This window comes from Carassius carassius, unplaced genomic scaffold, assembly GCF_963082965.1.
Source record: "Carassius carassius unplaced genomic scaffold, fCarCar2.1 SCAFFOLD_147, whole genome shotgun sequence".
In the NCBI taxonomy this organism is placed as follows: domain Eukaryota; kingdom Metazoa; phylum Chordata; class Actinopteri; order Cypriniformes; family Cyprinidae; genus Carassius; species Carassius carassius.
This window is the reverse complement of record NW_026775137.1, coordinates 1-18099: the sequence shown is the minus strand read 5'-3', so window position 1 is coordinate 18099 and position 18099 is coordinate 1. Positions and strand designations below refer to the sequence as shown.

Below are 18099 nucleotides of genomic sequence, written 5' to 3'. Positions count from 1 at the left end.
TGGTTTTCCTGAAGAACCTTTTAGCACTGTGATGTTGAAGCTCACCCTTGGCACCAAAGTAAGGTTCATTTTTGTACATGTACGCTGAGATATGCGTACAGTTGAACACGTAGAATTTCAAAGCATATTCCATTTGTTTGCGCATTCGAATGCAGGAGGTTAAACACGTGCGCTCTCGAAAGTTTAAACTTTGTCCAGCACCTGTTGCATTTTTCATCGTTTATGACTGATGTTCTTTGTACTCTTAAAAGCTGAGCTTGCTCCTATCTCATGACCCCCCTCAGACAAGCGCTTGTCATTGTGGCCCTCTGTCGTTCTGGTCTCCGTTGCCGTTTTGAGAGAACACCTGAGTCTAGCAAAAGGTAGCACATTTGACACAGGACCTCCCTCAGAACTTGTTTGCAGTGTCTTTGCACTCGTCACTGTATCCTACCCAACCCCCCAGGGGCCTCGTCAAACAGAATCTATCCTGACCCAGACCACGAGCTTTACGACTCCACCTCTTTGTTGCCAAGATACCCATAACTCTCTTCCCCCAGTGGTTCGAAAAAAGACACACACTCTCCTTTTAAAGTAAAGAGAGAGCAGCGAATAAGGCTTCTCGTACATACTGCCTACTGGTTTTCGTAGACACACCACGCAGTTTGGAGCTATTTACCAGCCTGTCGTTCCACGTCCACATGGCTCCAGGTGAAAGGTCGCGACCCTTGCCACCATTCTTTCGCAGAGGCAATATTGTAGCCTATGAGGCTCATCCGAGGCGCGATCATTGCTGGTTGAAAACTTTACCCAATACCCCGCCAGGATGACTTGAAATAGAGTCAGCCTTGGCAATTTTTGCCTTCTTCTTTTGAAGCTTATCGTGTTGTTGAAGAATAGGTCTCGTGTCCTTAATGCATTGCGTGCTTCCATTATTTAACACACCTGATTCGGATCATCGACCGTTATGAATCGCACTGCATGAGGTGAACGTGTCACATAAGGAAAGTGCACCAAATGTGCAGAGCATATGAACAATCACAGGAAGGAACGACGAGGATGGGATTCGAACCCACGCGTGCAGAGCACAATGGATTAGCAGTCCATCACCTTAACCACTTGGCCACCTCGTCACTCGTATGAGGGCCCGACTGACCTCTGGGCTGCAGTGGTTTTCCTGAAGAACCTTTTAGCACTGTGATGTTGAAGCTCACTCTTGGCACCAAAGTATAGTTCATTTTTGTACATGTACGCTGAGATATGCGTACAGTTGAACACGTAGAATTTCAAAGCATATTCCATTTGTTTGCGCATTTGAATGCAGGAGGTTAAACACGTGCGCTCTCGAAAGTTTAATCTTTGTCCAGCACCTGTTGCATTTTTCATCGTTTATGACTGATGTTCTTTGTACTCTTAAAAGCTGAGCTTGCTCCTATCTCATGACCCCCCTCAGACAAGCGCTTGTCATTGTGGCCCTCTGTCGTTCTGGTCTCCGTTGCCGTTTTGAGAGAACACCTGAGTCTAGCAAAAGGTAGCACATTTGACACAGGACCTCCCTCAGAACTTGTTTGCAGTGTCTTTGCACTCGTCACTGTATCCTACCCAACCCCCCAGGGGCCTCGTCAAACAGAATCTATCCTGACCCAGACCACGAGCTTTACGACTCCACCCCTTTGTTGCCAAGATACCCATAACTCTCTTCCCCCAGGGGTTCGGGAAAGCAACACACACTCCTCTTTAAGTAAAGAGAGAGCAGCGAATAAGGCTTCTCGTACATACTGCCTACTGGTTTTCGTAGACACACCACGCAGTTTGGAGCTATTTACCACCCTGTCGTTCCACGTCCACATGGCTCCAGCTGAAAGGTCGCGACCCTTGCCACCATTCTTTCGCAGAGGCAATATTGTAGCCTATGAGGCTCATCCGAGGCGCGATCATTGCTGGTTGAAAACTTTACCCAATACCCCGCCAGGATGACTTGAAATAGAGTCAGCCTTGGCAATTTTTGCCAGCTTCTTTTGAAGCTTATCGTGTTGTTGAAGAATAGGTCTCGTGTCCTTAATGCATTGCGTGCTTCAATTATTTAACACACCTGATTCGGATCATCGACCGTTTTGAATCGCACTGCATGAGGTGAAAGTGTCACATAAGGAAAGTGCACCAAATGTGCAAAGCAGATGAACAATCACAGCAAGGACCGACGAGGATGGGATTCGAACCCACGCGTGCAGAGCACAATGGATTAGCAGTCCATCGCCTTAACCACTCGGCCACCTCGTCACTCGTCTGGGGGCCCGACTGACCTCTGCGCTGTGCTGGTTTTCCTGAAGAACCTTTTAGCACTGTGATGTTGAAGCTCACCCTTGGCACCAAAGTATAGTTCATTTTTGTACATGTACGCTGAGATATGCGTACAGTTGAACACGTAGAATTTCAAAGCATATTCCATTTGTTTGCGCATTTGAATGCAGGAGGTTAAACACGTGCGCTCTCGAAAGTTTAATCTTTGTCCAGCACCTGTTGCATTTTTCATCGTTTATGACTGATGTTCTTTGTACTCTTAAAAGCTGAGCTTGCTCCTATCTCATGACCCCCCTCAGACAAGCGCTTGTCATTGTAGCCCTCTGTCGTTCTGGTCTCCGTTGCCGTTTTGAGAGAACACCTGAGTCTAGCAAAAGGTAGCACATTTGACACAGGACCTCCCTCAGAACTTGTTTGCAGTGTCTTTGCACTCGTCACTGTATCCTACCCAACCCCCCAGGGGCCTCGTCAAACAGAATCTATCCTGACCCAGACCACGAGCTTTACGACTCCACCCCTTTGTTGCCAAGATACCCATAACTCTCTTCCCCCAGTGGTTCGAAAAAAGACACACACTCTCCTTTTAAAGTAAAGAGAGAGCAGCGAATAAGGCTTCTCGTACATACTGCCTACTGGTTTTCGTAGACACACCACGCAGTTTGGAGCTATTTACCAGCCTGTCGTTCCACGTCCACATGGCTCCAGGTGAAAGGTCGCGACCCTTGCCACCATTCTTTCGCAGAGGCAATATTGTAGCCTATGAGGCTCATCCGAGGCGCGATCATTGCTGGTTGAAAACTTTACCCAATACCCCGCCAGGATGACTTGAAATAGAGTCAGCCTTGGCAATTTTTGCCTTCTTCTTTTGAAGCTTATCGTGTTGTTGAAGAATAGGTCTCGTGTCCTTAATGCATTGCGTGCTTCCATTATTTAACACACCTGATTCGGATCATCGACCGTTATGAATCGCACTGCATGAGGTGAACGTGTCACATAAGGAAAGTGCACCAAATGTGCAGAGCATATGAACAATCACAGGAAGGAACGACGAGGATGGGATTCGAACCCACGCATGCAGAGCACAATGGATTAGCAGTCCATCGCCTTAACCACTCGGCCACCTCGTCACTCGTATGAGGGCCCGACTGACCTCTGGGCTGCGGTGGTTTTCCTGAAGAACCTTTTAGCACTGTGATGTTGAAGCTCACCCTTGGCACCAAAGTATAGTTCATTTTTGTACATGTACGCTGAGATATGCGTACAGTTGAACACGTAGAATTTCAAAGCATATTCCATTTGTTTGCGCATTCGAATGCAGGAGGTTAAACACGTGCGCTCTCGAAAGTTTAAACTTTGTCCAGCACCTGTTGCATTTTTCATCGTTTATGACTGATGTTCTTTGTACTCTTAAAAGCTGAGCTTGCTCCTATCTCATGACCCCCCACCGACAAGCGCTTGTCATTGTGGCCCTCTGTCGTTCTGGTCTCCGTTGCCGTTTTGAGAGAACACCTGAGTCTAGCAAAAGGTAGCACATTTGACACAGGACCTCCCTCAGAACTTGTTTGCAGTGTCTTTGCACTCGTCACTGTATCCTACCCAACCCCCCAGGGGCCTCGTCAAACAGAATCTATCCTGACCCAGACCACGAGCTTTACGACTCCACCCCTTTGTTGCCAAGATACCCATAACTCTCTTCCCCCAGGGGTTCGGGAAAGCAACACACACTCCTCTTTAAGTAAAGAGAGAGCAGCGAATAAGGCTTCTCGTACATACTGCCTACTGGTTTTCGTAGACACACCACGCAGTTTGGAGCTATTTACCAGCCTGTCGTTCCACGTCCACATGGCTCCAGGTGAAAGGTCGCGACCCTTGCCACCATTCTTTCGCAGAGGCAATATTGTAGCCTATGAGGCTCATCCGAGGCGCGATCATTGCTGGTTGAAAACTTTACCCAATACCCCGCCAGGATGACTTGAAAAAGAGTCAGCCTTGGCAATTTTTGCCTTCTTCTTTTGAAGCTTATCGTGTTGTTGAAGAATAGGTCTCGTGTCCTTAATGCATTGCGTGCTTCCATTATTTAACACACCTGATTCGGATCATCGACCGTTATGAATCGCACTGCATGAGGTGAACGTGTCACATAAGGAAAGTGCACAAAATGTGCACAGATGAACAATCACAGCAAGGACCGACGAGGATGGGATTCGAACCCACGCGTGCTGAGCACAATGGATTAGCAGTCCATCGCCTTAACCACTCGGCCACCTCGTCACTCGTATGAGGGCCCGACTGACCTCTGGGCTGCGGTGGTTTTCCTGAAGAACCTTTTAGCACTGTGATGTTGAAGCTCACCCTTGGCACCAAAGTATAGTTCATTTTTGTACATGTACGCTGAGATATGCGTACAGTTGAACACGTAGAATTTCAAAGCATATTCCATTTGTTTGCGCATTTGAATGCAGGAGGTTAAACACGTGCACTCTCGAAAGTTTAAACTTTGTCCAGCACCTGTTGCATTTTTCATCGTTTATGACTGATGTTCTTTGTACTCTTAAAAGCTGAGCTTGCTCCTATCTCATGACCCCCCTCAGACAAGCGCTTGTCATTGTGGCCCTCTGTCGTTCTGGTCTCTGTTGCCGTTTTGAGAGAACACCTGAGTCTAGCAAAAGGTAGCACATTTGACACAGGACCTCCCTCAGAACTTGTTTGCAGTGTCTTTGCACTCGTCACTGTATCCTACCCAACCCCCCAGGGGCCTCGTCAAACAGAATCTATCCTGACCCAGACCACGAGCTTTACGACTCCACCCCTTTGTTGCCAAGATACCCATAACTCTCTTCCCCCAGGGGTTCGGGAAAGCAACACACACTCCTCTTTAAGTAAAGAGAGAGCAGCGAATAAGGCTTCTCGTACATACTGCCTACTGGTTTTCGTAGACACACCACGCAGTTTGGAGCTATTTACCACCCTGTCGTTCCACGTCCACATGGCTCCAGCTGAAAGGTCGCGATCCTTGCCACCATTCTTTCGCAGAGGCAATATTGTAGCCTATGAGGCTCATCCGAGGCACGATCATTGCTGGTTGAAAACTTTACCCAATACCCCGCCAGGATGACTTGAAATAGAGTCAGCCTTGGCAATTTTTGCCAGCTTCTTTTGAAGCTTATCGTGTTGTTGAAGAATAGGTCTCGTGTCCTTAATGCATTGCGTGCTTCCATTATTTAACACACCTGATTCGGATCATCGACCGTTTTGAATCGCACTGCATGAGGTGAAAGTGTCACATAAGGAAAGTGCACCAAATGTATAAAAGCAGATGAACAATCACAGCAAGGACCGACGAGGATGGGATTCGAACCCACGCGTGCTGAGCACAATGGATTAGCATTCCATCGCCTTAACCACTCGGCCACCTCGTCACTCGTGTGGGGGCCCGACTGACCTCTGGGCTGCGGTGGTTTTCCTGAAGAACCTTTTAGCACTGTGATGTTGAAGCTCACCCTTGGCACCAAAGTATAGTTCATTTTTGTACATGTACGCTGAGATATGCGTACAGTTGAACACGTAGAATTTCAAAGCATATTCCATTTGTTTGCGCATTCGAATGCAGGAGGTTAAACACGTGAGCTCTCGAAAGTTTAAACTTTGTCCAGCACCTGTTGCATTTTTCATCGTTTATGACTGATGTTCTTTGTACTCTTAAAAGCTGAGCTTGCTCCTATCTCATGACCCCCCACCGACAAGCGCTTGTCATTGTGGCCCTCTGTCGTTCTGGTCTCCGTTGCCGTTTTGAGAGAACACCTGAGTCTAGCAAAAGGTAGCACATTTGACACAGGACCTCCCTCAGAACTTGTTTGCAGTGTCTTTGCACTCGTCACTGTATCCTACCCAACCCCCCAGGGGCCTCGTCAAACAGAATCTATCCTGACCCAGACTACGAGCTTTACGACTCCACCCCTTTGTTGCCAAGATACCCATAACTCTCTTCCCCCAGGGGTTCGGGAAAGCAACACACACTCCTCTTTAAGTAAAGAGAGAGCAGCGAATAAGGCTTCTCGTACATACTGCCTACTGGTTTTCGTAGACACACCACGCAGTTTGGAGCTATTTACCACCCTGTCGTTCCACGTCCACATGGCTCCAGCTGAAAGGTCGCAACCCTTGCCACCATTCTTTCGCAGAGGCAATATTGTAGCCTATGAGGCTCATCCGAGGCGCGATCATTGCTGGTTGAAAACTTTACCCAATACCCCGCCAGGATGACTTGAAATAGAGTCAGCCTTGGCAATTTTTGCCAGCTTCTTTTGAAGCTTATCGTGTTGTTGAAGAATAGGTCTCGTGTCCTTAATGCATTGCGTGCTTCCATTATTTAACACACCTGATTCGGATCATCGACCGTTTTGAATCGCACTGCATGAGGTGAAAGTGTCACATAAGGAAAGTGCACCAAATGTGCAAAGCAGATGAACAATCACAGCAAGGACCGATGAGGATGGGATTCGAACCCACGCATGCAGAGCACAATGGATTAGCAGTCCATCGCCTTAACCACTCGGCCACCTCGTCACTCGTGTGGGGGCCCGACTGACCTCTGAGCTGTGGTGGTTTTCCTGAAGAACCTTTTAGCACTGTGATGTTGAAGCTCACCCTTGGCACCAAAGTACAGTTCATTTTTGTACATGTACGCTGAGATATGCGTACAGTTGAACACGTAGAATTTCAAAGCATATTCCATTTGTTTGCGCATTCGAATGCAGGAGGTTAAACACGTGCGCTCTCGAAAGTTTAAACTTTGTCCAGCACCTGTTGCATTTTTCATCGTTTATGACTGATGTTCTTTGTACTCTTAAAAGCTGAGCTTGCTCCTATCTCATGACCCCCCTCAGACAAGCGCTTGTCATTGTGGCCCTCTGTCGTTCTGGTCTCCGTTGCCGTTTTGAGAGAACACCTGAGTCTAGCAAAAGGTAGCACATTTGACACAGGACCTCCCTCAGAACTTGTTTGCAGTGTCTTTGCACTCGTCACTGTATCCTACCCAACCCCCCAGGGGCCTCGTCAAACAGAATCTATCCTGACCCAGACCACGAGCTTTACGACTCCACCTCTTTGTTGCCAAGATACCCATAACTCTCTTCCCCCAGTGGTTCGAAAAAAGACACACACTCTCCTTTTAAAGTAAAGAGAGAGCAGCGAATAAGGCTTCTCGTACATACTGCCTACTGGTTTTCGTAGACACACCACGCAGTTTGGAGCTATTTACCAGCCTGTCGTTCCACGTCCACATGGCTCCAGGTGAAAGGTCGCGACCCTTGCCACCATTCTTTCGCAGAGGCAATATTGTAGCCTATGAGGCTCATCCGAAGCGCGATCATTGCTGGTTGAAAACTTTACCCAATACCCCGCCAGGATGACTTGAAATAGAGTCAGCCTTGGCAATTTTTGCCTTCTTCTTTTGAAGCTTATCGTGTTGTTGAAGAATAGGTCTCGTGTCCTTAATGCATTGCGTGCTTCCATTATTTAACACACCTGATTCGGATCATCGACCGTTATGAATCGCACTGCATGAGGTGAACGTGTCACATAAGGAAAGTGCACCAAATGTGCAGAGCATATGAACAATCACAGGAAGGAACGACGAGGATTGGATTCGAACCCACGCGTGCAGAGCACAATGGATTAGCAGTCCATCGCCTTAACCACTCGGCCACCTCGTCACTCGTGTGAGGGCCCGACTGACCTCTGGGCTGTGGTGGTTTTCCTGAAGAACCTTTTAGCACTGTGATGTTGGAGCTCACCCTTGGCACCAAAGTATAGTTCATTTTTGTACATGTACGCTGAGATATGCGTACAGTTGAACACGTAGAATTTCAAAGCATATTCCATTTGTTTGCGCATTCGAATGCAGGAGGTTAAACACGTGCGCTCTCGAAAGTTTAAAGGCAAAAGCGAAAGGCTTTGTCCAGCACCTGTTGCATTTTTCATCGTTTATGACTGATGTTCTTTGTACTCTTAAAAGCTGAGCTTGCTCCTATCTCATGACCCCCCTCAGACAAGCGCTTGTCATTGTGGCCCTCTGTCGTTCTGGTCTCCGTTGCCGTTTTGAGAGAACACCTGAGTCTAGCAAAAGGTAGCACATTTGACACAGGACCTCCCTCAGAACTTGTTTGCAGTGTCTTTGCACTCGTCACTGTATCCTACCCAACCCCCCAGGGGCCTCGTCAAACAGAATCTATCCTGACCCAGACCATGAGCTTTACGACTCCACCCCTTTGTTGCCAAGATACCCATAACTCTCTTCCCCCAGGGGTTCGGGAAAGCAACACACACTCCTCTTTAAGTAAAGAGAGAGCAGCGAATAAGGCTTCTCGTACATACTGCCTACTGGTTTTCGTAGACACACCACGCAGTTTGGAGCTATTTACCACCCTGTCGTTCCACGTCCACATGGCTCCATGTGAAAGGTCGCGACCCTTGCCACCATTCTTTCGCAGAGGCAATATTGTAGCCTATGAGGCTCATCCGAGGCGCGATCATTGCTGGTTGAAAACTTTACCCAATACCCCGCCAGGATGACTTGAAATAGAGTCAGCCTTGGCAATTTTTGCCAGCTTCTTTTGAAGCTTATCGTGTTGTTGAAGAATAGGTCTCGTGTCCTTAATGCATTGCGTGCTTCCATTATTTAACACACCTGATTCGGATCATCGACCGTTTTGAATCGCACTGCATGAGGTGAACGTGTCACATAAGGAAAGTGCACCAAATGTGCAGAGCATATGAACAATCACAGGAAGGAACGACGAGGATGGGATTCGAACCCACGCGTGCAGAGCACAATGGATTAGCAGTCCATCGCCTTAACCACTCGGCCACCTCGTCACTCGTGTGAGGGCCCGACTGACCTCTGGGCTGTGGTGGTTTTCCTGAAGAACCTTTTAGCACTGTGATGTTGGAGCTCACCCTTGGCACCAAAGTATAGTTCATTTTTGTACATGTACGCTGAGATATGCGTACAGTTGAACACGTAGAATTTCAAAGCATATTCCATTTGTTTGCGCATTCGAATGCAGGAGGTTAAACACGTGCGCTCTCGAAAGTTTAAAGGCAAAAGCGAAAGGCTTTGTCCAGCACCTGTTGCATTTTTCATCGTTTATGACTGATGTTCTTTGTACTCTTAAAAGCTGAGCTTGCTCCTATCTCATGACCCCCCTCAGACAAGCGCTTGTCATTGTAGCCCTCTGTCGTTCTGGTCTCCATTGCCGTTTTGAGAGAACACCTGAGTCTAGCAAAAGGTAGCACATTTGACACAGGACCTCCCTCAGAACTTGTTTGCAGTGTCTTTGCACTCGTCACTGTATCCTACCCAACCCCCCAGGGGCCTCGTCAAACAGAATCTATCCTGACCCAGACCACGAGCTTTACGACTCCACCCCTTTGTTGCCAAGATACCCATAACTCTCTTCCCCCAGGGGTTCGGGAAAGCAACACACACTCCTCTTTAAGTAAAGAGAGAGCAGCGAATAAGGCTTCTCGTACATACTGCCTACTGGTTTTCGTAGACACACCACGCAGTTTGGAGCTATTTACCACCCTGTCGTTCCACGTCCACATGGCTCCAGCTGAAAGGTCGCAACCCTTGCCACCATTCTTTCGCAGAGGCAATATTGTAGCCTATGAGGCTCATCCGAGGCGCGATCATTGCTGGTTGAAAACTTTACCCAATACCCCGCCAGGATGACTTGAAATAGAGTCAGCCTTGGCAATTTTTGCCAGCTTCTTTTGAAGCTTATCGTGTTGTTGAAGAATAGGTCTCGTGTCCTTAATGCATTGCGTGCTTCCATTATTTAACACACCTGATTCGGATCATCGACCGTTTTGAATCGCACTGCATGAGGTGAAAGTGTCACATAAGGAAAGTGCACCAAATGTGCAAAGCAGATGAACAATCACAGCAAGGACCGACGAGGATGGGATTCGAACCCACGCGTGCAGAGCACAATGGATTAGCAGTCCATCGCCTTAACCACTCGGCCACCTCGTCACTCGTGTGGGGGCCCGACTGACCTCTGAGCTGTGGTGGTTTTCCTGAAGAACCTTTTAGCACTGTGATGTTGAAGCTCACCCTTGGCACCAAAGTATAGTTCATTTTTGTACATGTACGCTGAGATATGCGTACAGTTGAACACGTAGAATTTCAAAGCATATTCCATTTGTTTGCGCATTCGAATGCAGGAGGTTAAACACGTGCGCTCTCGAAAGTTTAAACTTTGTCCAGCACCTGTTGCATTTTTCATCGTTTATGACTGATGTTCTTTGTACTCTTAAAAGCTGAGCTTGCTCCTATCTCATGACCCCCCTCAGACAAGCGCTTGTCATTGTGGCCCTCTGTCGTTCTGGTCTCCGTTGCCGTTTTGAGAGAACACCTGAGTCTAGCAAAAGGTAGTACTGCCTATCGTAGACACACCATGCAGTTTGGAGCTATTTACCACCCTGTCGTTCCACGTCCACATGGCTCCAGGTGAAAGGTCGCGACCTGTCACCATTCTTTCGCAGAGGCAATATTGTAGCCTATGAGGCTCATCCGAGGCGCGATCATTGCTGGTTGAAAACTTTACCCAATACCCAGCCAGGATGACTTGAAATAGAGTCAGCCTTGGCAATTTTTGCCAGCTTCTTTTGAAGCTTATCGTGTTGTTGAAGAATAGGTCTCGTGTCCTTAATGCATTGCGTGCTTCCATTATTTAGCACACCTGATTCGGATCATCGACCGTTTTGAATCGTACTGCATGAGGTGAAAATGTCACATAAGGAAAGTGCACCAAATGTGCAATGCAGATGAACAATCACAGCAAGGACCGACGAGGATGGGATTCGAACCCACGCGTGCAGAGCACAATGGATTAGCAGTCCAATGCCTTAACCACTCGGCCACCTCGTCACTCGTGTGGGGGCCCGACTGACCTCTGGGCTGTGGTGGTTTTCCTGAAGAACCTTTTAGCACTGTGATGTTGAAGCTCACCCTTGGCACCAAAGTATAGTTCATTTTTGTACATGTACACTGAGATATGCGTACAGTTGAACACGTAGAATTTCAAAGCATATTCCATTTGTTTGTGCATTCGAATGCAGGAGGTTAAACACGTGCGCTCTCGAAAGTTTAAACTTTGTCCAGCACCTGTTGCATTTTTCATCGTTTATGACTGATGTTCTTTGTACTCTTAAAAGCTGAGCTTGCTCCTATCTCATGACCCCCTTCAGACAAGCGCTTGTCATTGTGGCCCTCTGTCGTTCTGAGAGAACACCTGAGTCTAGCAAAAGGTAGCACATTTGACACAGGACCTCCCTCAGAACTTGTTTGCAGTGTCTTTGCACTCGTCACTGTATCCTACCCAACCCCCCAGGGGCCTCGTCAAACAGAATCTATCCTGACCCAGACCGCGAGCTTTACGACTCCACCCCTTTGTTGCCAAGATACCCATAACTCTCTTCCCCCAGGGGTTCGGGAAAGCAACACACACTCCTCTTTAAGTAAAGAGAGAGCAGCGAATAAGGCTTCTCGTACATACTGCCTACTGGTTTTCGTAGACACACCACGCAGTTTGGAGCTATTTACCACCCTGTCGTTCCACGTCCACATGGCTCCAGGTGAAAGGTCGCGACCCTTGCCACCATTCTTTCGCAGAGGCAATATTGTAGCCTATGAGGCTCACCCGAGGCGCGATCATTGCTGGTTGAAAACTTTACCCAATACCCCGCCAGGATGACTTGAAATAGAGTCAGCCTTGGCAATTTTTGCCAGCTTCTTTTGAAGCTTATCGTGTTGTTGAAGAATAGGTCTCGTGTCCTTAATGCATTGTGTGCTTCCATTATTTAACACACCTGATTCGGATCATCGACCGTTTTGAATCGCACTGCATGAGGTGAACGTGTCACATAAGGAAAGTGCACAAAATGTGCAGAGCAGATGAACAATCACAGCAAGGACCAACGAGGATGGGATTCGAACCCACGCGTGCAGAGCACAATGGATTAGCAGTCCATCGCCTTAACCACTCGGCCACCTCATCACTCATGTGAGTGCCTGACTGACCTCTGGGCTGCGGTGGTTTTCCTGAAGAACCTTTTAGCACTGTGACGTTGAAGCTCACCCTTGAAACCAAAGTATAGTTAATTTTTGTACATGTACGCTGAGATATGCGTACAGTTGAACACGTAGAATTTCAAAGCATATTCCATTTGTTTGCGCATTCGAAAGAAGGAGGTTAAACACGTGCGCTCTCGAAAGTTTAACCTTTGTCCAGCACCAGCTGCATTATTCATCGTTTATGACTGATGTTCTTTGTACTCTTAAAAGCTGAGCTTGCTCCTATCTCCTGACCCCCCTCAGACAAGCGCTTGTCATTGTGGCCCTCTGTCGTTCTGGTCTCCGTTGCCGTTTTGAGAGAACACCTGAGTCTAGCAAAAGGTAGCACATTTGACACAGGACCTCCCTCAGAACTTGTTTGCAGTGTCTTTGCCCTCGTCACTGTATCCTACCCAACCCCCCAGGGGCCTCGTCAAACAGAATCTATCCTGACCCAGACCGCGAGCTTTACGACTCCACCCCTTTGTTGCCAAGATACCCATAACTCTCTTCCCCCAGGGGTTCGGGAAAGCAACACACACTCCTCTTTAAGTAAAGAGAGAGCAGCGAATAAGGCTTCTCGTACATACTGCCTACTGGTTTTCGTAGACACACCACACAGTTTGGAGCTATTTACCACCCTGTCGTTCCACGTCCACATGGCTCCAGGTGAAAGGTCGCGACCCTTGCCACCATTCTTTCGCAGAGGCAATATTGTAGCCTATGAGGCTCATCCGAGGCGCGATCATTGCTGGTTGAAAACTTTACCCAATACCCCGCCAGGATGACTTGAAATAGAGTCAGGCTTGGCAATTTTTGCCAGCTTCTTTTGAAGCTTATCGTGTTGTTGAAGAATAGGTCTCGTGTCCTTAATGCATTGCGTGCTTCCATTATTTAACACACCTGATTCGGATCATCGACCGTTTTGAATCGCACTGCATGAGGTGAACGTGTCACATAAGGAAAGTGCACAAAATGTGCAGAGCAGATGAACAATAACAGGAAAGAACGATGAGGATGGGATTCAAACCCACACGTGCAGAGCACAATGGATTAGCAGTCCATTGCCTTAACCACTCGGCCACCTCGTCACTTGTGTGAGGGCCCGACTGACCTCTGGGCTGTGGTGGTTTTCCTGAAGAACCTTTTAGCACTGTGATGTTGAAGCTCACCCTTGGCACCAAAGTATAGTTCATTTTTGTACATGTACGCTGAGATATGCGTACAGTTGAACACGTAGAATTTCAAAGCATATTCCATTTGTTTGCGCATTCGAATGCAGGAGGTTAAACACGTGCACTCTCGAAAGTTTAAACTTTGTCCAGCACCTGTTGCATTTTTCATCGTTTATGACTGATGTTCTTTGTACTCTTAAAAGCTGAGCTTGCTCCTATCTCATGACCCCCCACCGACAAGCGCTTGTCATTGTGGCCCTCTGTCGTTCTGGTCTCCGTTGCCGTTTTGAGAGAACACCTGAGTCTAGCAAAAGGTAGCACATTTGACACAGGACCTCCCTCAGAACTTGTTTGCAGTGTCTTTGCACTCGTCACTGTATCCTACCTAACCCCCCAGGGGCCTCGTCAAACAGAATCTATCCTGACCCAGACCACGAGCTTTACGACTCCACCCCTTTGTTGCCAAGATACCCATAACTCTCTTCCCCCAGGGGTTCGGGAAAGCAACACACACTCCTCTTTAAGTAAAGAGAGAGCAGCGAATAAGGCTTCTCGTACATACTGCCTACTGGTTTTCGTAGACACACCACGCAGTTTGGAGCTATTTAACACCCTGTCGTTCCACGTCCACATGGCTCCAGGTGAAAGGTCGCGACCCTTGCCACCATTCTTTCGCAGAGGCAATATTGTAGCCTATGAGGCTCACCCGAGGCGCGATCATTGCTGGTTGAAAACTTTACCCAATACCCCGCCAGGATGACTTGAAATAGAGTCAGCCTTGGCAATTTTTGCCAGCTTCTTTTGAAGCTTATCGTGTTGTTGAAGAATAGGTCTCGTGTCCTTAATCCATTGCGTGCTTCCATTATTTAACACACCTGATTCGGATCATCGACCGTTTTGAATCGCACTGCATGAGGTGAACGTGTCACATAAGGAAAGTGCACAAAATGTGCAGAGCAGATGAACAATCACAGCAAGGACCGACGAGGATGGGATTCGAACCCACGCGTGCAGAGCACAATGGATTAGCAGTCCATCGCCTTAACCACTCGGCCACCTCGTCACTCATGTGAGTGCCTGACTGACCTCTGGGCTGCGGTGGTTTTCCTGAAGAACCTTTTAGCACTGTGACGTTGAAGCTCACCCTTGAAACCAAAGTATAGTTAATTTTTGTACATGTACGCTGAGATATGCGTACAGTTGAACACGTAGAATTTCAAAGCATATTCCATTTGTTTGCGCATTCGAAAGAAGGAGGTTAAACACGTGCGCTCTCGAAAGTTTAACCTTTGTCCAGCACCAGCTGCATTATTCATCGTTTATGACTGATGTTCTTTGTACTCTTAAAAGCTGAGCTTGCTCCTATCTCCTGACCCCCCTCAGACAAGCGCTTGTCATTGTGGCCCTCTGTCGTTCTGGTCTCCGTTGCCGTTTTGAGAGAACACCTGAGTCTAGCAAAAGGTAGTACTGCCTATCGTAGACACACCACGCAGTTTGGAGCTATTTACCACCCTGTCGTTCCACGTCCACATGGCTCCAGGTGAAAGGTCGCGACCTGTCACCATTCTTTCGCAGAGGCAATATTGTAGCCTATGAGGCTCATCCGAGGCGCGATCATTGCTGGTTGAAAACTTTACCCAATACCCAGCCAGGATGACTTGAAATAGAGTCAGCCTTGGCAATTTTTGCCAGCTTCTTTTGAAGCTTATCGTGTTGTTGAAGAATAGGTCTCGTGTCCTTAATGCATTGCGTGCTTCCATTATTTAACACACCTGATTCGGATCATCGACCGTTTTGAATCGCACTGCATGAGGTGAAAATGTCACATAAGGAAAGTGCACCAAATGTGCAATGCAGATGAACAATCACAGCAAGGACCGACGAGGATGGGATTCGAACCCACGCGTGCAGAGCACAATGGATTAGCAGTCCATCGCCTTAACCACTCGGCCACCTCGTCACTCGTGTGGGGGCCCGACTGACCTCTGGGCTGTGGTGGTTTTCCTGAAGAACCTTTTAGCACTGTGATGTTGAAGCTCACCCTTGGCACCAAAGTATAGTTCATTTTTGTACATGTACGCTGAGATATGCGTACAGTTGAACACGTAGAATTTCAAAGCATATTCCATTTGTTTGTGCATTCGAATGCAGGAGGTTAAACACGTGCGCTCTCGAAAGTTTAAACTTTGTCCAGCACCTGTTGCATTTTTCATCGTTTATGACTGATGTTCTTTGTACTCTTAAAAGCTGAGCTTGCTCCTATCTCATGACCCCCTTCAGACAAGCGCTTGTCATTGTGGCCCTCTGTCGTTCTGAGAGAACACCTGAGTCTAGCAAAAGGTAGCACATTTGACACAGGACCTCCCTCAGAACTTGTTTGCAGTGTCTTTGCACTCGTCACTGTATCCTACCCAACCCCCCAGGGGCCTCGTCAAACAGAATCTATCCTGACCCAGACCGCGAGCTTTACGACTCCACCACTTTGTTGCCAAGATACCCATAACTCTCTTCCCCCAGGGGTTCGGGAAAACAACACACACTCCTCTTTAAGTAAAGAGAGAGCAGCGAATAAGGCTTCTCGTACATACTGCCTACTGGTTTTCGTAGACACACCACGCAGTTTGGAGCTATTTACCACCCTGTCGTTCCACGTCCACATGGCTCCAGGTGAAAGGTCGCGACCCTTGCCACCATTCTTTCGCAGAGGCAATATTGTAGCCTATGAGGCTCACCCGAGGCGCGATCATTGCTGGTTGAAAACTTTACCCAATACCCCGCCAGGATGACTTGAAATAGAGTCAGCCTTGGCAATTTTTGCCAGCTTCTTTTGAAGCTTATCGTGTTGTTGAAGAATAGGTCTCGTGTCCTTAATGCATTGCGTGCTTCCATTATTTAACACACCTGATTCGGATCGTCGACCGTTTTGAATCGCACTGCATGAGGTGAACGTGTCACATAAGGAAAGTGCACAAAATGTGCAGAGCAGATGAACAATCACAGCAAGGACCGATGAGGATGGGATTCGAACCCACGCGTGCAGAGCACAATGGATTAGCAGTCCATCGCCTTAACCACTCGGCCACCTCGTCACTCATGTGAGTGCCTGACTGACCTCTGGGCTGCGGTGGTTTTCCTGAAGAACCTTTTAGCACTGTGACGTTGAAGCTCACTCTTGAAACCAAAGTATAGTTAATTTTTGTACATGTACGCTGAGATATGCGTACAGTTGAACACGTAGAATTTCAAAGCATATTCCATTTGTTTGCGCATTCGAAAGAAGGAGGTTAAACACGTGCGCTCTCGAAAGTTTAACCTTTGTCCAGCACCAGCTGCATTATTCATCGTTTATGACTGATGTTCTTTGTACTCTTAAAAGCTGAGCTTGCTCCTATCTCCTGACCCCCCTCAGACAAGCGCTTGTCATTGTGGCCCTCTGTCGTTCTGGTCTCCGTTGCCGTTTTGAGAGAACACCTGAGTCTAGCAAAAGGTAGCACATTTGACACAGGACCTCCCTCAGAACTTGTTTGCAGTGTCTTTGCACTCGTCACTGTATCCTACCCAACCCCCCAGGGGCCTCGTCAAACAGAATCTATCCTGACCCAGACCGCGAGCTTTACGACTCCACCCCTTTGTTGCCAAGATACCCATAACTCTCTTCCCCCAGGGGTTCGGGAAAGCAACACACACTCCTCTTTAAGTAAAGAGAGAGCAGCGAATAAGGCTTCTCGTACATACTGCCTACTGGTTTTCGTAGACACACCACGCAGTTTGGAGCTATTTACCACCCTGTCGTTCCACGTCCACATGGCTCCAGGTGAAAGGTCGCGACCCTTGCCACCATTCTTTCGCAGAGGCAATATTGTAGCCTATGAGGCTCACCCGAGGCGCGATCATTGCTGGTTGAAAACTTTACCCAATACCCCGCCAGGATGACTTGAAAAAGAGTCAGCCTTGGCAATTTTTGCCAGCTTCTTTTGAAGCTTATCGTGTTGTTGAAGAATAGGTCTCGTGTCCTTAATGCATTGCGTGCTTCCATTATTTAACACACCTGATTCGGATCATCGACCGTTTTGAATCGCACTGCATGAGGTGAACGTGTCACATAAGGAAAGTGCACAAAATGTGCAGAGCAGATGAACAATCACAGCAAGGACCGACGAGGATGGGATTCGAACCCACGCGTGCAGAGCACAATGGATTAGCAGTCCATCGCCTTAACCACTCGGCCACCTCGTCACTCATGTGAGTGCCTGACTGACCTCTGGGCTGCGGTGGTTTTCCTGAAGAACCTTTTAGCACTGTGACGTTGAAGCTCACCCTTGAAACCAAAGTATAGTTAATTTTTGTACATGTACGCTGAGATATGCGTACAGTTGAACACGTAGAATTTCAAAGCATATTCCATTTGTTTGCGCATTCGAAAGAAGGAGATATGCTTTGAAATTCTACGTGTTCAACTGTACGCAGGGTTAGGGTTAGAGTTAGGGTTAGGGTTAGGGTTAGGGTTAGGGTTAGGTTAGGTTA

The 18099-nt window shown here is 47.8% G+C and overlaps 32 non-coding genes across 32 annotated transcripts; 16 read left to right on the top strand and 16 right to left on the bottom strand.

The window, feature by feature from the left end:
• The first annotated feature begins 715 nt into the window (after nt 1–715).
• On the top strand, nt 716–856 carry LOC132136922 (U4 spliceosomal RNA). The gene has a single exon (XR_009431623.1). It is a non-coding gene; the product is annotated as a U4 spliceosomal RNA (small nuclear RNA).
• Nucleotides 857–1030: 174 nt separating this feature from the next.
• Nucleotides 1031–1112, bottom strand: trnas-gcu (transfer RNA serine (anticodon GCU)). Its single transcript has one exon. It is a non-coding gene; the product is annotated as a tRNA-Ser (tRNA).
• A 750-nt stretch (nt 1113–1862) lies between these two features.
• On the top strand, nt 1863–2003 carry LOC132136892 (U4 spliceosomal RNA). The gene has a single exon (XR_009431595.1). It is a non-coding gene; the product is annotated as a U4 spliceosomal RNA (small nuclear RNA).
• A 174-nt stretch (nt 2004–2177) lies between these two features.
• On the bottom strand, nt 2178–2259 carry trnas-gcu (transfer RNA serine (anticodon GCU)). Its single transcript has one exon. It is a non-coding gene; the product is annotated as a tRNA-Ser (tRNA).
• Nucleotides 2260–3010: 751 nt separating this feature from the next.
• LOC132136921 (U4 spliceosomal RNA) lies at nt 3011–3151 on the top strand. Its single transcript, XR_009431622.1, has one exon. It is a non-coding gene; the product is annotated as a U4 spliceosomal RNA (small nuclear RNA).
• A 174-nt stretch (nt 3152–3325) lies between these two features.
• Nucleotides 3326–3407, bottom strand: trnas-gcu (transfer RNA serine (anticodon GCU)). The gene has a single exon. It is a non-coding gene; the product is annotated as a tRNA-Ser (tRNA).
• A 750-nt stretch (nt 3408–4157) lies between these two features.
• Nucleotides 4158–4298, top strand: LOC132136910 (U4 spliceosomal RNA). Its single transcript, XR_009431612.1, has one exon. It is a non-coding gene; the product is annotated as a U4 spliceosomal RNA (small nuclear RNA).
• A 171-nt stretch (nt 4299–4469) lies between these two features.
• Nucleotides 4470–4551, bottom strand: trnas-gcu (transfer RNA serine (anticodon GCU)). The gene has a single exon. It is a non-coding gene; the product is annotated as a tRNA-Ser (tRNA).
• Nucleotides 4552–5301: 750 nt separating this feature from the next.
• LOC132136890 (U4 spliceosomal RNA) lies at nt 5302–5442 on the top strand. Its single transcript, XR_009431594.1, has one exon. It is a non-coding gene; the product is annotated as a U4 spliceosomal RNA (small nuclear RNA).
• Nucleotides 5443–5617: 175 nt separating this feature from the next.
• trnas-gcu (transfer RNA serine (anticodon GCU)) lies at nt 5618–5699 on the bottom strand. Its single transcript has one exon. It is a non-coding gene; the product is annotated as a tRNA-Ser (tRNA).
• A 750-nt stretch (nt 5700–6449) lies between these two features.
• LOC132136938 (U4 spliceosomal RNA) lies at nt 6450–6590 on the top strand. The gene has a single exon (XR_009431638.1). It is a non-coding gene; the product is annotated as a U4 spliceosomal RNA (small nuclear RNA).
• Nucleotides 6591–6764: 174 nt separating this feature from the next.
• Nucleotides 6765–6846, bottom strand: trnas-gcu (transfer RNA serine (anticodon GCU)). The gene has a single exon. It is a non-coding gene; the product is annotated as a tRNA-Ser (tRNA).
• A 751-nt stretch (nt 6847–7597) lies between these two features.
• Nucleotides 7598–7738, top strand: LOC132136942 (U4 spliceosomal RNA). The gene has a single exon (XR_009431642.1). It is a non-coding gene; the product is annotated as a U4 spliceosomal RNA (small nuclear RNA).
• Nucleotides 7739–7912: 174 nt separating this feature from the next.
• trnas-gcu (transfer RNA serine (anticodon GCU)) lies at nt 7913–7994 on the bottom strand. The gene has a single exon. It is a non-coding gene; the product is annotated as a tRNA-Ser (tRNA).
• Nucleotides 7995–8759: 765 nt separating this feature from the next.
• On the top strand, nt 8760–8900 carry LOC132136926 (U4 spliceosomal RNA). The gene has a single exon (XR_009431627.1). It is a non-coding gene; the product is annotated as a U4 spliceosomal RNA (small nuclear RNA).
• Nucleotides 8901–9074: 174 nt separating this feature from the next.
• trnas-gcu (transfer RNA serine (anticodon GCU)) lies at nt 9075–9156 on the bottom strand. Its single transcript has one exon. It is a non-coding gene; the product is annotated as a tRNA-Ser (tRNA).
• A 765-nt stretch (nt 9157–9921) lies between these two features.
• On the top strand, nt 9922–10062 carry LOC132136915 (U4 spliceosomal RNA). The gene has a single exon (XR_009431616.1). It is a non-coding gene; the product is annotated as a U4 spliceosomal RNA (small nuclear RNA).
• A 174-nt stretch (nt 10063–10236) lies between these two features.
• Nucleotides 10237–10318, bottom strand: trnas-gcu (transfer RNA serine (anticodon GCU)). The gene has a single exon. It is a non-coding gene; the product is annotated as a tRNA-Ser (tRNA).
• Nucleotides 10319–10818: 500 nt separating this feature from the next.
• On the top strand, nt 10819–10959 carry LOC132136940 (U4 spliceosomal RNA). The gene has a single exon (XR_009431640.1). It is a non-coding gene; the product is annotated as a U4 spliceosomal RNA (small nuclear RNA).
• Nucleotides 10960–11133: 174 nt separating this feature from the next.
• Nucleotides 11134–11215, bottom strand: trnas-gcu (transfer RNA serine (anticodon GCU)). The gene has a single exon. It is a non-coding gene; the product is annotated as a tRNA-Ser (tRNA).
• Nucleotides 11216–11947: 732 nt separating this feature from the next.
• On the top strand, nt 11948–12088 carry LOC132136909 (U4 spliceosomal RNA). The gene has a single exon (XR_009431611.1). It is a non-coding gene; the product is annotated as a U4 spliceosomal RNA (small nuclear RNA).
• Nucleotides 12089–12262: 174 nt separating this feature from the next.
• On the bottom strand, nt 12263–12344 carry trnas-gcu (transfer RNA serine (anticodon GCU)). Its single transcript has one exon. It is a non-coding gene; the product is annotated as a tRNA-Ser (tRNA).
• Nucleotides 12345–13094: 750 nt separating this feature from the next.
• LOC132136941 (U4 spliceosomal RNA) lies at nt 13095–13235 on the top strand. Its single transcript, XR_009431641.1, has one exon. It is a non-coding gene; the product is annotated as a U4 spliceosomal RNA (small nuclear RNA).
• Nucleotides 13236–13409: 174 nt separating this feature from the next.
• Nucleotides 13410–13491, bottom strand: trnas-gcu (transfer RNA serine (anticodon GCU)). Its single transcript has one exon. It is a non-coding gene; the product is annotated as a tRNA-Ser (tRNA).
• Nucleotides 13492–14241: 750 nt separating this feature from the next.
• Nucleotides 14242–14382, top strand: LOC132136908 (U4 spliceosomal RNA). Its single transcript, XR_009431610.1, has one exon. It is a non-coding gene; the product is annotated as a U4 spliceosomal RNA (small nuclear RNA).
• Nucleotides 14383–14556: 174 nt separating this feature from the next.
• On the bottom strand, nt 14557–14638 carry trnas-gcu (transfer RNA serine (anticodon GCU)). Its single transcript has one exon. It is a non-coding gene; the product is annotated as a tRNA-Ser (tRNA).
• A 500-nt stretch (nt 14639–15138) lies between these two features.
• LOC132136939 (U4 spliceosomal RNA) lies at nt 15139–15279 on the top strand. The gene has a single exon (XR_009431639.1). It is a non-coding gene; the product is annotated as a U4 spliceosomal RNA (small nuclear RNA).
• Nucleotides 15280–15453: 174 nt separating this feature from the next.
• Nucleotides 15454–15535, bottom strand: trnas-gcu (transfer RNA serine (anticodon GCU)). The gene has a single exon. It is a non-coding gene; the product is annotated as a tRNA-Ser (tRNA).
• A 732-nt stretch (nt 15536–16267) lies between these two features.
• Nucleotides 16268–16408, top strand: LOC132136907 (U4 spliceosomal RNA). The gene has a single exon (XR_009431609.1). It is a non-coding gene; the product is annotated as a U4 spliceosomal RNA (small nuclear RNA).
• Nucleotides 16409–16582: 174 nt separating this feature from the next.
• Nucleotides 16583–16664, bottom strand: trnas-gcu (transfer RNA serine (anticodon GCU)). The gene has a single exon. It is a non-coding gene; the product is annotated as a tRNA-Ser (tRNA).
• Nucleotides 16665–17414: 750 nt separating this feature from the next.
• Nucleotides 17415–17555, top strand: LOC132136906 (U4 spliceosomal RNA). Its single transcript, XR_009431608.1, has one exon. It is a non-coding gene; the product is annotated as a U4 spliceosomal RNA (small nuclear RNA).
• Nucleotides 17556–17729: 174 nt separating this feature from the next.
• trnas-gcu (transfer RNA serine (anticodon GCU)) lies at nt 17730–17811 on the bottom strand. The gene has a single exon. It is a non-coding gene; the product is annotated as a tRNA-Ser (tRNA).
• Nucleotides 17812–18099: the final 288 nt, after the last annotated feature.